The sequence below is a fragment of the Triticum urartu genome, chromosome 2 (genome assembly GCF_003073215.2).
Source record: "Triticum urartu cultivar G1812 chromosome 2, Tu2.1, whole genome shotgun sequence".
NCBI lineage: Eukaryota > Viridiplantae > Streptophyta > Magnoliopsida > Poales > Poaceae > Triticum > Triticum urartu.
The window spans coordinates 407,610,940-407,622,723 of NC_053023.1; the positions used below are offsets into that span (position 1 = coordinate 407,610,940).

At 43.8% G+C, this 11,784-nt stretch overlaps 1 long non-coding RNA gene across 1 annotated transcript; it reads right to left on the reverse strand.

The window, feature by feature from the left end:
* Positions 1-235: 235 nt before the first annotated feature.
* On the reverse strand, positions 236-903 carry LOC125541591. The gene is made up of 3 exons (XR_007297596.1): positions 823-903; positions 364-476; positions 236-268 (listed from the first exon to the last, which is right to left on the reverse strand). It is a non-coding gene; the product is annotated as an uncharacterized LOC125541591 (long non-coding RNA).
* Between the last annotated feature and the right edge of the window lie 10,881 nt (positions 904-11,784).

An 11,784-nucleotide genomic window follows, 5' to 3' on the forward strand; every position in this document is an offset into this window, starting at 1 on the left:
ATGCATTGGTACTCACGATTGACCACTTCAAAGAAAATGCAAGTATGTATGTCATTAACAATTGCAAACATAGTTGTTGTATCTACTATCACACAGTTCCTCATTCTACCTGTTCTCACTCCAATAATAAGAAAAATTAAAAGGAAAATAGAGATAATCTGCCGCAATTGCACTTCGGTGTCTTGGATTCGATCTGCCGCTTCAACATCTCATTATATCGTAAGAAGTTGTTATGGCACCACTCTGCTTAGTATATCCCAGGTGCTTTCTGCAATTGGCATAGAAACAGCAAATATTCATCAGATTCCTGCTTCCAGATGTAATTTATTGTTTGTATCCTTCTTTCCAAATTTAGAATCATACCTCTTACAAGTATCTTTCACGTGATCCTCATCAGCAGACTCGGAGGTGTGATTGTCATGGTAAGCATCGGTTGCATCAGGGTCATATCCACCTAGAACATACTCTTGGATAACCTTCAACAAAAGATATACACTCAATAAGGCAACTCAAAAGTGCTAGCAACTACGGCGTGCAAAGCATGCAGATATGTAACTGAAGCCACAGTAAAGCTGTACCAACTACGACGTGCATACATGACACTGTGAAAGCATGAAGATATGTAATTGGAGCCGTATTACACTATTTGAGCAAAAAAATTGTTTGCTTCTTTCACAATGTAAATTAGTTCAGTTCTGGTCTCTCCTCTTAAAGCTAGCAATATGTCTACCGAAACAATTCAGAATTAGTTTTTGTGGAGGGTAGAAAGATCAACATAAGCACAATCTATTTACTGTGACCCTCACAAAGAAAACGTCTTACCTTCTCATTCTCTACATGAACCTCTCGGATTTTCCCATAATAGCAGAATTCATAAGATCACCAACCTTCATGTTGTGTCAGCAACAACAGTAACAATTAGATCGTTTTTTAGGCATTCCATTAGCCTGGCACACATGTACAAGACCAAACATATATCCCAGATGCTCATCATGCACAAAGAAAGACTTGTATGTTCATGCCTGGAGTAGTCTAAACCAACATATGTTTGAAGACTACTGAAATCAAATACCTTGTGGCACTTAGAAATAAATGCTAAAAGACTGCCAATTACTTGAGACCTCTTGTCTGCAGCTAGTTGTGGAGTTTCAACATAATCTACTTATTTTTCCTAGCATCTTTGGCCTGACCAATAAAAAATAAGAAAGAAGATATATCACTTTATGTATAGGATGTATATGAAGTAAGCAAAATTTTAAATCCATATATTATTTGCCTGCAAGTTCTATGAGTTACGTTTCTGTGTTTTGGGTCTCTAATATCAGAATCTTTGAATCACGTTTCACTGCAAAGCTTAATAGACAGGTTTAATAATTATACATGGCTATTGTTTCCAAGCATAATATTCTGCAGTGCTATTAATTTTATTTTGCTCACGACCACTTTATCAGTCAAGTTAGAAAACCAAAAAAAGGAAGGCATCAATAAAACTGCATGGACCAACAATATGAAATTCAAATAAATACTATCTGCAGATAAGTCAAGAATTTAATTATTTTAAAGATGTAGCACTTCTATCCCTTTGGCACAAAAGTTACAAAATACAGCCTGCTAGCACCTCCAGTGAAAGCATGTATGAACCCCACAAATGTTTAAAGTATCAAACAGAAAACTTGAATTGATCATATATGACATAATGAATATTGCATCTCTATAAAGCCTCATGTAAGCATCAAAGTGAACCTGTTATCAAGTATTTATTTTATGATGCAAAGACCGTAGCTCTACTGCAAGTATTGTGTGGTGCCAATTGAGGAGAAGGAGCCCATATTTTATTGCCGTTCTTTGGCTCATAATCCAGTCAATGGTATTATTGCTCATAGACCTAGAAACTGCTTGTTATTCTTGTTCTGTGTCAGACATAAGCCAATTTGTGGGGCTATTTAATGAGTTCTGTGAACTGTAAAATACGGGAGGAAATATATGAATAAGAGGTGGTGTTGGTTAAGGAAGAGCAAACAACGGTCCTTACATGCTGCTGCACCCACCACCCCCAATGCTTTCTCCTGGAACCAGATCCATCACCGCAGCTGCTGCGCCCCATTTGCGGATGATGCCGGGAGGATCATGCTGCTCGCTATGAAATCACCAACAATTCAGTGCAGTCTTCCATCTAATTTTAGTAACCAACAAACTAACACGAGCTAGAGATAGCAACAGAGTTACAATTTGGTCTATGGCCGCCGCGTCGGCGACTAGGAGCAGGAGGAGGAGGGGGAGTAGCTGGGGAGGTCCCTGTCGTCGTCGTCATTGGCCAGGAGGTGGTCCTTGAGGGAGAGGAGGCGGGCGTCGAGATCCGCGAGGAGGGCGGGGAGGCGCTGGCTGGAGGAGGCGCCGGGGACGGGGGCGAGGTGCCTGGCGGTGGCGAATCTGGTGGCGAAGACGGCGGCGAGGAGCGGGACGGGCGGTAGGCGGGAGACGGAGAGCGCGCGACCGGGAGGAGCAGGGCGGCGGCGAGGGACTGCTGCGAGAGGCTGAAGGGGAGGTCCGGGTCGGCGGGGAGGTTGGCCCAGCCATTGTAGGACGCGGCGGATGAGCAGCAGCAGCGGGTGGATGTGGATGTGGATGTGCGGGTGGAGGCTCGATGCGGGCTGGATCGGACGGGGAGGAGGAGGTGCAGATGGTGGTGGCGGAGGTGGAGGAGGTGCATGCCGAGAGAGGCAGTGACTCTGTCCATGGCAGTGGCTGCTGGTGAGGTGGGGGGTGCCGGTGGTGGGGTTGGGGAGAGCAGGTCGGCGGCAGCGACGGGTTGGTTGGGGGAGTCGTGGGGAGTGGAGGAGAAACACAAAGACAGAGGCGGAGGAGGGATGAGAGGCGGAGGTGGCGGCGGCAAGGAGATCTCACTTAGCAGTAGCGTTGGGTTTATACCCCACGGTGACCCAACGCTACTACTATGACATGTTTCAGGTGCACGGTGGAAACCACTTAGTAGTAGCGTGGGATTTATAACCCGCGCTACTACTATCAACTTAGTAGTAGCGTGGGTTTATAATCCGCGCTACTACTATGGTTGGTCTCGAGGGGCACGGTGGAAATCACTTAGTAGTAGCGAGGGGTAAAAACCCGCGCTACTACTATCAACTTAGTAGTAGCGTGGGTTTATAACCTGCGCTACTAGTAATTAGCAGTAGCGCATGTTTTTAACCATCGCTACTGGTAAGATTCTGTGTATAAGGTTTTTCCTAGTAGTGTCTATAGATCTTAAAGCCCAATATGTAAGCAGCTTCACCGAGGTCTTTCATTGAAAAACTCTTATTCAAGTATCCCTTTATGCTATCCAGAAATTCTATATTATTTCCAATCAATAATATGTCATCCACATATAATATCAGAAATGCTACAGAGCTCCCACTCACTTTCTTGTAAATACAGGCTTCTCCAAAAGTCTGTATAAAACCAAATGCTTTGATCACACTATCAAAGCGTTTATTCCAACTCTGAGAGGCTTGCACCAGTCCATAAATGGATCGCTGGAGCTTGCACACTTTGTTAGCTCCCTTTGGATCGACAAAACCTTCTGGTTGCATCATATACAACTCTTCTTCCAGAAATCCATTCAGGATTGTAGTTTTGACATCCATTTGCCAAATTTCATAATCATAAAATGCGGCAATTGCTAACATGATTCGGACAGACTTAAGCATCGCTACAGGTGAGAAGGTCTCATCGTAGTCAATCCCTTGAACTTGTCAAAAACCTTTCGCAACAAGTCGAGCTTTGTAGACAGTAACATTACCATCAGCGTCAGTCTTCTTCTTGAAGATCCATTTATTCTCAATTGCTTGCTGATCAACGGGCAAGTCAACCAAAGTCCACACTTTGTTCTCATAGATGGATCCCATCTCAGATTTCATGGCTTCTAGCCATTTTGCGGAATCTGGGCTCACCATCGCTTCTTCATATTTCGTAGGTTCATCATGATCTAGTAGCATGACTTCCAGAACAGGATTATCGTACCACTCTGGTGCGGATCTTACTCTGGTTGATCTACGAGGTTCGGTAGTAACTTGATCTGAAGTTTCATGATCATTATCATTAGCTTCCTCACTAATTGGTGTAGGTGTCATAGAAACCGGTTTCTGTGATGTACTACTTTCCAATAAGGGAGCAGGTACAGTTACCTCATCAAGTTCTACTTTTCTCCCACTCACTTCTTTCAGAGAAACTCCTTCTCTAGAAAAACTCCGAATTTAGCAACAAAAGTCTTGCCTTCGGATCTATGATAGAAGGTGTACCCAACAGTCTCCTTTGGGTATCCTATGAAGACACATTTCTCCGATTTGGGTTCGAGCTTATCATGTTGAAGCTTTTTCACATAAGCATCGCAGCCCCAAACTTTCAGAAATGACAACTTTGGTTTCTTGCCAAACCATAGTTCATAAGGCGTCGTCTCAACGGATTTCGATGGTGTCCTATTTAACATGAATGCAGCCGTCTCTAAAGCATAACCCCAAAATGATAGCGGTAAATCAGTAAGAGACATCATAGATCGCACCATATCTAATAAAGTAAGTACGATTACGACGTTCGGACACACCATTACGCTGTGGTGTTCCAGGTGGCGTGAGTTGCGAAACTATTCCGAATTGTTTCAAATGTAGACCAAACTCATAACTCAAATATTCTCCTCCACGATCAGATCGCAGAAACTTTATTTTCTTGTTACGATGATTTTCAACTTCACTCTGAAATTCTTTGAACTTTTCAAACGTTTCAGACTTATGTTTCATTAAGTAGATATACCCATATCTGCTTAAGTCATCTGTGAAGGTGAGAAAATAACGATATCCGCCACGAGCCTCAATATTCATCGAACCACATACATCTGTATGTATGATTTCCAACAAATCCGTTGCTCTCTCCATAGTACCGGAGAACAGCGTTTTAGTCATCTTACCCATGAGGCACGGTTCGCAAGTACCAAGTGATTCATAATCAAGTGGTTCCAAAAGTCCATCAGTATGGAGTTTCTTCATGCGCTTTACACCGATATGACCTAAACGGCAGTGCCAAAAATAAGTTGCACTATCATTATCAACTCTGCATCTTTTGATTTCAACATTATGAATATGTGTATCACTACTATCGAGATTCATCAAAAATAGACCACTCTTCAAGGGTGCATGACCATAAAAGATATTACTCATATAAATAGAACAACCATTATTCTCTGATTTAAATGAATAACTGTCTCGCATCAAACAAGATCCAGATATAATGTTCATGCTCAACGCTGGCACCAAATAACAATTATTTAGGTCTAATACTAATCCCGAAGGTAGATGTAGAGGTAGCGTGCCGACCGCGATCACATCGACTTTGGAACCATTTCCCACGCGCATCGTCACCTCGTCCTTAGCCAATCTTCGCTTAATCCGTAGCCCCTGTTTCGAGTTGCAAATGTTAGCAATAGAACCAATATCAAATACCCAGGTGCTACTGCGAGCATTAGTAAGGTACACATCAATAACATGTATATCACATATACCTTTGTTCAGTTTGCCATCCTTCTTATCCGCCAAATACTTGGGGCAGTTCCGCTTCCAGTGACCAGTCTGCTTGCAGTAGAAGCACTCAGTCTCAGGATTAGGTCCAGACTTGGGTTTCTTCTCCTGAGCAGCAACTTGTTTGCTGTTCTTCTTGAAGTTCCCTTTCTTCTTCCCTTTGCCCTTTTTCTTGAAACTGGTGTTCTTATTGACCATCAACATCTGATGCTCCTTCTTGATTTCTACCTCCGCGGCTTTTAGCATCGCGAAGAGCTCAGGAATAGTCTTATTCATCCCTTGCATATTATAGTTCACCACGAAGCTTTTGTAGCTTGGTGGCAGTGATTGAAGAACTCTGTCAATGACACTATCAACAGGAAGATTAACTCCCAGTTGAGTCAAGTGATTATGATACCCAGATATTTTGAGTATATGTTCACTGACAGAACTATTCTCCTCCATCTTGCAGCTATAGAATTTATTGGAGACTTCATATCTCTCAATCCGGGCATTTGCTTGAAATATTAACTTCAACTCCTGGAACATCTCATATGCTCCATGACGTTCAAAACGTCATTGAATACCCGGTTCTAAGCCGTAAAGCATGGCACACTGAACTATCGAGTAGTCATCAGCTTTGCTTTGCCAGACGTTCATAACATTTGGTGTTGCTCCTGCAGCAGGCTTGGCACTTAGCGGTGCTTCCACGACATAATTCTTCTGTGCAGCAATGAGGATAATCCTCAAGTTACAAACCCAGTCCGTGTAATTGCTACCATCATCTTTCAACTTTGCTTTCTCAAGGAACGCATTAAAATTCAACGGAACAACAGCACGAGCCATCTATCTACAATCAAACATAGACAAGCAAGATACTATCAGGTACTAAGTTCATGATAAATTTAATTTCAATTAATCATATTACTTAAGAACTCCCACTTAGAAAGATATCCCTCTAATCTTCTAAGTGATCACGTGATCCAAATCAACTAAACCATGTCCGATCATCATGTGAGATGGAGTAGTATCAATGGTGAACATCAATATGTTGATCATATCTACTATATGATTCACGCTCGACCTTTCGGTCTCCGTGTTCCGAGGCCATATCTGTTATATGCTAGGCTCGTCAAGTTTAACCTGAGTATTCCGCGTGTGCAACTGTTTTGCACCCGTTGTATTTGAACGTAGAGCCTATCACACCCGATCATCACGTGGTGTCTCAGCACGAAGAACTTTCGCAATGGTGCATACTCAGGGAGAACACTTATACTTTGATAATTTAGTGAGGGATCATCTTATAATGCTACCGTCAATCAAAGCAAGATAAGATGCATAAAAGATAAACATCACATGCAATCAATATAAGTGATATGATATGGCCATCATCATCTTGTACTTGTGATCTCCATCTCCGAAGTACCGTCATGATCACCATCGTCACCGGTGTGACACCTTGATCTCCAACGTAGCATCGTTGTCGTCTCACCAATCTTATGCTTCCACGACTATCGCTACCTCTTAGTGATAAAGTAAAGCATTACAGCGCGATTGTATTGCATACAATAAAGCGACAACCATATGGCTCCTGCCAGTTGCCGATAACTTGGTTACAAAACATGATCATCTCATACAATAAAATTTAGCATCATGTCTCGACCATATCACATCACAACATGCCCTGCAAAAACAAGTTAGACGTCCTCTACTTTGTTGTTGCAAGTTTTACGTGGCTGCTACGGACTTAGCAAGAACCGTTCTTACCTACGCATCAAAACCACAACGATAGTTTGTCAAGTTGGTGCTATTTTAACCTTCGCAAGGACCGGGCGTAGCCACACTTGGTTCAACTAAAGTTGGAGAAACTGACACCAACCAGCCACCTGTGTGCAAAGCACGTCGGTAATGTCGGTCCGGGCCGCTTCATCCAACAATACCACCGAACCAAAGTATGACATGCTGGTAAGCAGTATGACTTATATCGCCCACAACTCACTTGTGTTCTACTCGTGCATAACATCAACGCATAAAACCTGGCTCGGATACCACTGTTGGGGAACGTAGTAATTTCAAAAAAATTCCTACGCACACGCAAGATCATGGTGATGCATAGCAATGAGAGGGGAGAGTGTTGTCTACGTACCCTCGTAGACAGGCAATGGAAGCGTTGACACAACATAGAGGAACTAGTCGTACGTCTTCCCGATCCGACCGATCCAAGTACCGAACGTACGGCACCTCCGAGTTCTGCACACGTTCAACTCGGTGACGTCCCTCGAGCTCCGATCCAGCAAAGTGTTGATGGAGAGTTTCGTCAGCACGACGGCGTGATGACGGTGATGATGTTCTACCGACGCAGGGCTTCGCCTAAGCACCGCTACCATATGATCGAGGTGGAATATGGTGGAAGGGGGCACCGCACACGCCTAGGAATGATCACGAAGATCAACTTGTGTGTCATGGGGTGCCCCCTTGCCCCCGTATATAAAGGAGGGAGAGGGGAGGTGCGGCCGGCCCAAGGGGTGCGCCTGGAGGAGTCCTACTCCCACCGGGAGTAGGACTCCCCCTTCCTGCCTTGTTGGAAAAGAAAGGGGGAAGGGAGAAAGAGGAAAGGGGGGCGCCGCCCCCCCCTTCCTTGTCCTATTCGGACTAGGGGGGGAGGGGGCGCGCGGCCTGCCTTGGTTGGCCCTCCTCTTCTCCCTTAGGGCCCATGTAGGCCCAATAACCCCCGGCGGGGTTCCGGTAACCCCCCGGTACTCCGGTAAAATCCCGATTTCACCCGGAACGTTTCAGATATCCAAATATAGGCTTCCAATATATCAATCTTTATGTCTCAACCATTTCGAGACTCCTCGTCATGTCCGTGATCACAAAAACCCTAATTACGATTGTCATCGAAGTTTAAGCATGCGGACCCTACGGGTTCGAGAACTATGTAGACATGACCGAGACACGTCTCCGGTCAATAACCAATAGCGGAACCTGGATGCTCATATTGGCTCCTACATATTCTACGAAGATCTTTATCGGTCAGACCGCATAACAATATACGTTGTTCCCTTTGTCATCGGTATGTTACTTGCCCAAGATTCGATCGTCGGTATCTCAATACCTAGTTCAATCTCGTTACCGGCAAGTCTCTTTACTCGTTCCGTAATACATCATCCCGCAACTAACTTATTAGTTGCAAGGCTTGAGTGATGTGCATTACTGAGAGGGCCCAGAGATACCTCTCCGACAATCTGAGTAACAAATCCTAATCTCGAAATACACCAACCCAACAAATACCTTCGGAGACACCTGTAGAGCACCTTTATAATCACCCAGTTATGTTGTGACGTTGGTAGCACACAAAGTGTTCCTCTGGTAAACGGGAGTTGCATAATCTCATAATCATAGGAACATATATAAGTTATGAAGAAAGCAATAGCAACAAACTAAACGATCAAGTGCTAAGCTAATGGAATGGGTCAAGTCAATCACATCATTCTCCTAATGATGTGATCTTCTTAACCAAATAACAACTCATGTCTATGGTTAGGAAACATAACCATCTTTGATCAACGAGCTAGTCAAGTAGAGGCATACTAGTGACACTCTGTTTGTCTATGTATTCACACATGTATTATGTTTCTGGTTAATACAATTCTAGCTTGAATAATAAACATTTATCATGATACAAGGAAATAAATAATAACTTTATTATTGCCTCTAGGGCATATTTCCTTCACTACGGTCGAAACGGGGGTCTTGTTCATCGGGAGGGGTGTGGCGTACCGCAAAATGGATGAAACGGACTTGTGTTGGAGTGCTACGGTCAAAACGGGGGTCCTGTTCATCGGGAGGGGTGTGGCGTACTGCAAAACGGGACTCCACGGGATACTGTTCATCTCCACCGTCGACCCCCTCCAGCCTCCACGAGCTACTGTTCATCCACCGTCGACCTCCTCCAGCCTCCACCTGCGACTGTTCATCCACGGGCTCTTGTTCATGCAGCCTCCACCGCGCGCTACTCCACCGGCTACTGTTCAACCAGCCCTCTCCACGGGCTCCTGTTCAACCACCCCTCCACGGGCTACTGTTCATCCTTCCCTCCACCATCTACTGTTCATCATGCCCTCCACGGGGTGGTCCTGTTCATCCTGCGCTCCATGGGGTCCTGTTCATCCAGCCCCAACCGGCTCGATCGATCGGGGTCTTGTTCATCCAGAGGCAACACCATGGGGTCCTGTTCATCCACCCCCACCGGGAACTGTTCATCCACCCCCCCCCCCCCCCCCCCCCCCGCCCCCCGCAACGCTCACTGTTCATCCAGAGGCAGCATTGATCGGCTTCAGTTAGCAGCAGTAGCGAAGGAATCGCTCGATCGGGTTCAGTTAACAGCCATCGATCGATCGCTCGGGTTCAGTGACGCGTAGCCTGCAGTGCAATCGCTTGAGTTCAGTTAGATCCCAATGCCTCGCTCGGGTTCAGTTAGAGCCAACGCCTCGCACACACGCGCGTACGTGTACGAGAGAAGCGCGCATCGCTTGGCCCCCGACCTCCCACCGTAACCGGGAACTCCCCGAAATTTTCCTCGCCCTCGCTTCTACCATGGTTTTTTCCGTCATGGACGGCCCAAAGAATGTCATCCAGCTGCGTCTCCGGCCCGCTTGGGATGAAAAGCCCATTTTTTGTCATGATTTTTTGTCATAGAAGTAGGAGCCCACCACATCTATGATGATACCGGGTTTTGTCACAATTATCGTCATAGAAGTGTCATATGTATGATAGAGAAAAAATTCGTTCGGCCCAAAATGTCATGGATGTGTCTTTTTTTTGTAGTGCATGAGAGATCAATAGTTTCTCTAAAACAAATCCACCACCGTGCTCTAAAAGATATAAGTGAAGTACTAGAGCAAAACTATATAACTCAAAAGATATAAGTGAAGCACATAGAGTATTCTAACAAATTCCAAATCATGTATGGCTCTCTCAAAAGGTGTGTACAGCAAGGATGATTGTGGTAAACTAAAAAGCAAAGACTCAAATCATACAAGACGCTCCAAGCAAAACACATATCATGTGGTGAATAAAAATATAGCTCAGTAAAGTTATAGATGGAAGTAGACGAAAGAGGGGATGCCTTCCGGGGCATCCCCAAGCTTTGGCTTTTAGGTGTCCTTAGATTATCTTGGGGATTCCATGGTCATCCCCAAGCTTAGGCTTTTGCCACTCCTTGTTCCATAATCCATCAAATCTTTACCCCAAAATTGAAAACTTCACAACACAAAACTTAAAGTGGAAAATCTCGTGAGCTCCATTAGCGAAAGAAAACAAAAGAACACTTCAAGGTACTGTAATGAACTAATTATTTATTTATATTGGTGTTAAACCTACTTTAGTCCAACTTCTTTATGGTTTATAAACTATTTTACTAGCCATAGATTCATCAAAATAAGCAAACAACACACGAAAAACAGAATCTGTCAAAAACAGAACAGTCTGTAGTAATCTGTAACTAGCGCAATATCTGGAACCCCAAAAAATCTAAAATAAATTGCTGGACCTGAGTAATTTATATATTAATCATCTGAAAAAATAATTAACTAAATATCACTTTCCAAATAAAAATGGCAGCAGTTCTCGTGAGCACTAAAGTTTCTGTTTTTTACAGAAAGATAACAAGACTTTCCCCAAGTCTTCCCAACGGTTCTACTTGGCACAAACACTAATTAAACACAAAAACACAACCAAAACAGAGGCTAGGTAAATTGTTTATTACTAAACAGGAGCAAAAATCAAGGAATAAAAATAAAATTGGGTTGCCTCCCAACAAGCGCTATCGTTTAACGCCCCTAGCTAGGCATAAAAAGCAAGGATAGGTCTAGGTATTGCCATCTTTGGTAGGCAATCCATAAGTGGCTCTCATAATATATTCATAAGGTAATTTAATTTTATTTATAGGAAAGTGTTCAATGCCTTTCCTTAACGGAAACTGGAATCTAATATTTCCTTCCTTCATATCAATAATTGCAGCAATCGTTCTAAGGAAAGGTCTACCAAGGATAATAGGACATGAAGGATTGCAATCTATGTCAAGAACAATAAAATATACTGGCACATAATTCCTATTTGCGACAATAAGAACGTCATTGATTCTTCCCATAGGTTTCTTAATAGTGGAATCCGCAAGGTGCAAGTTTAGAGAGCAATCATCAAAATCACGGAAACCTAACAAATCACACAAAGTCTTTGG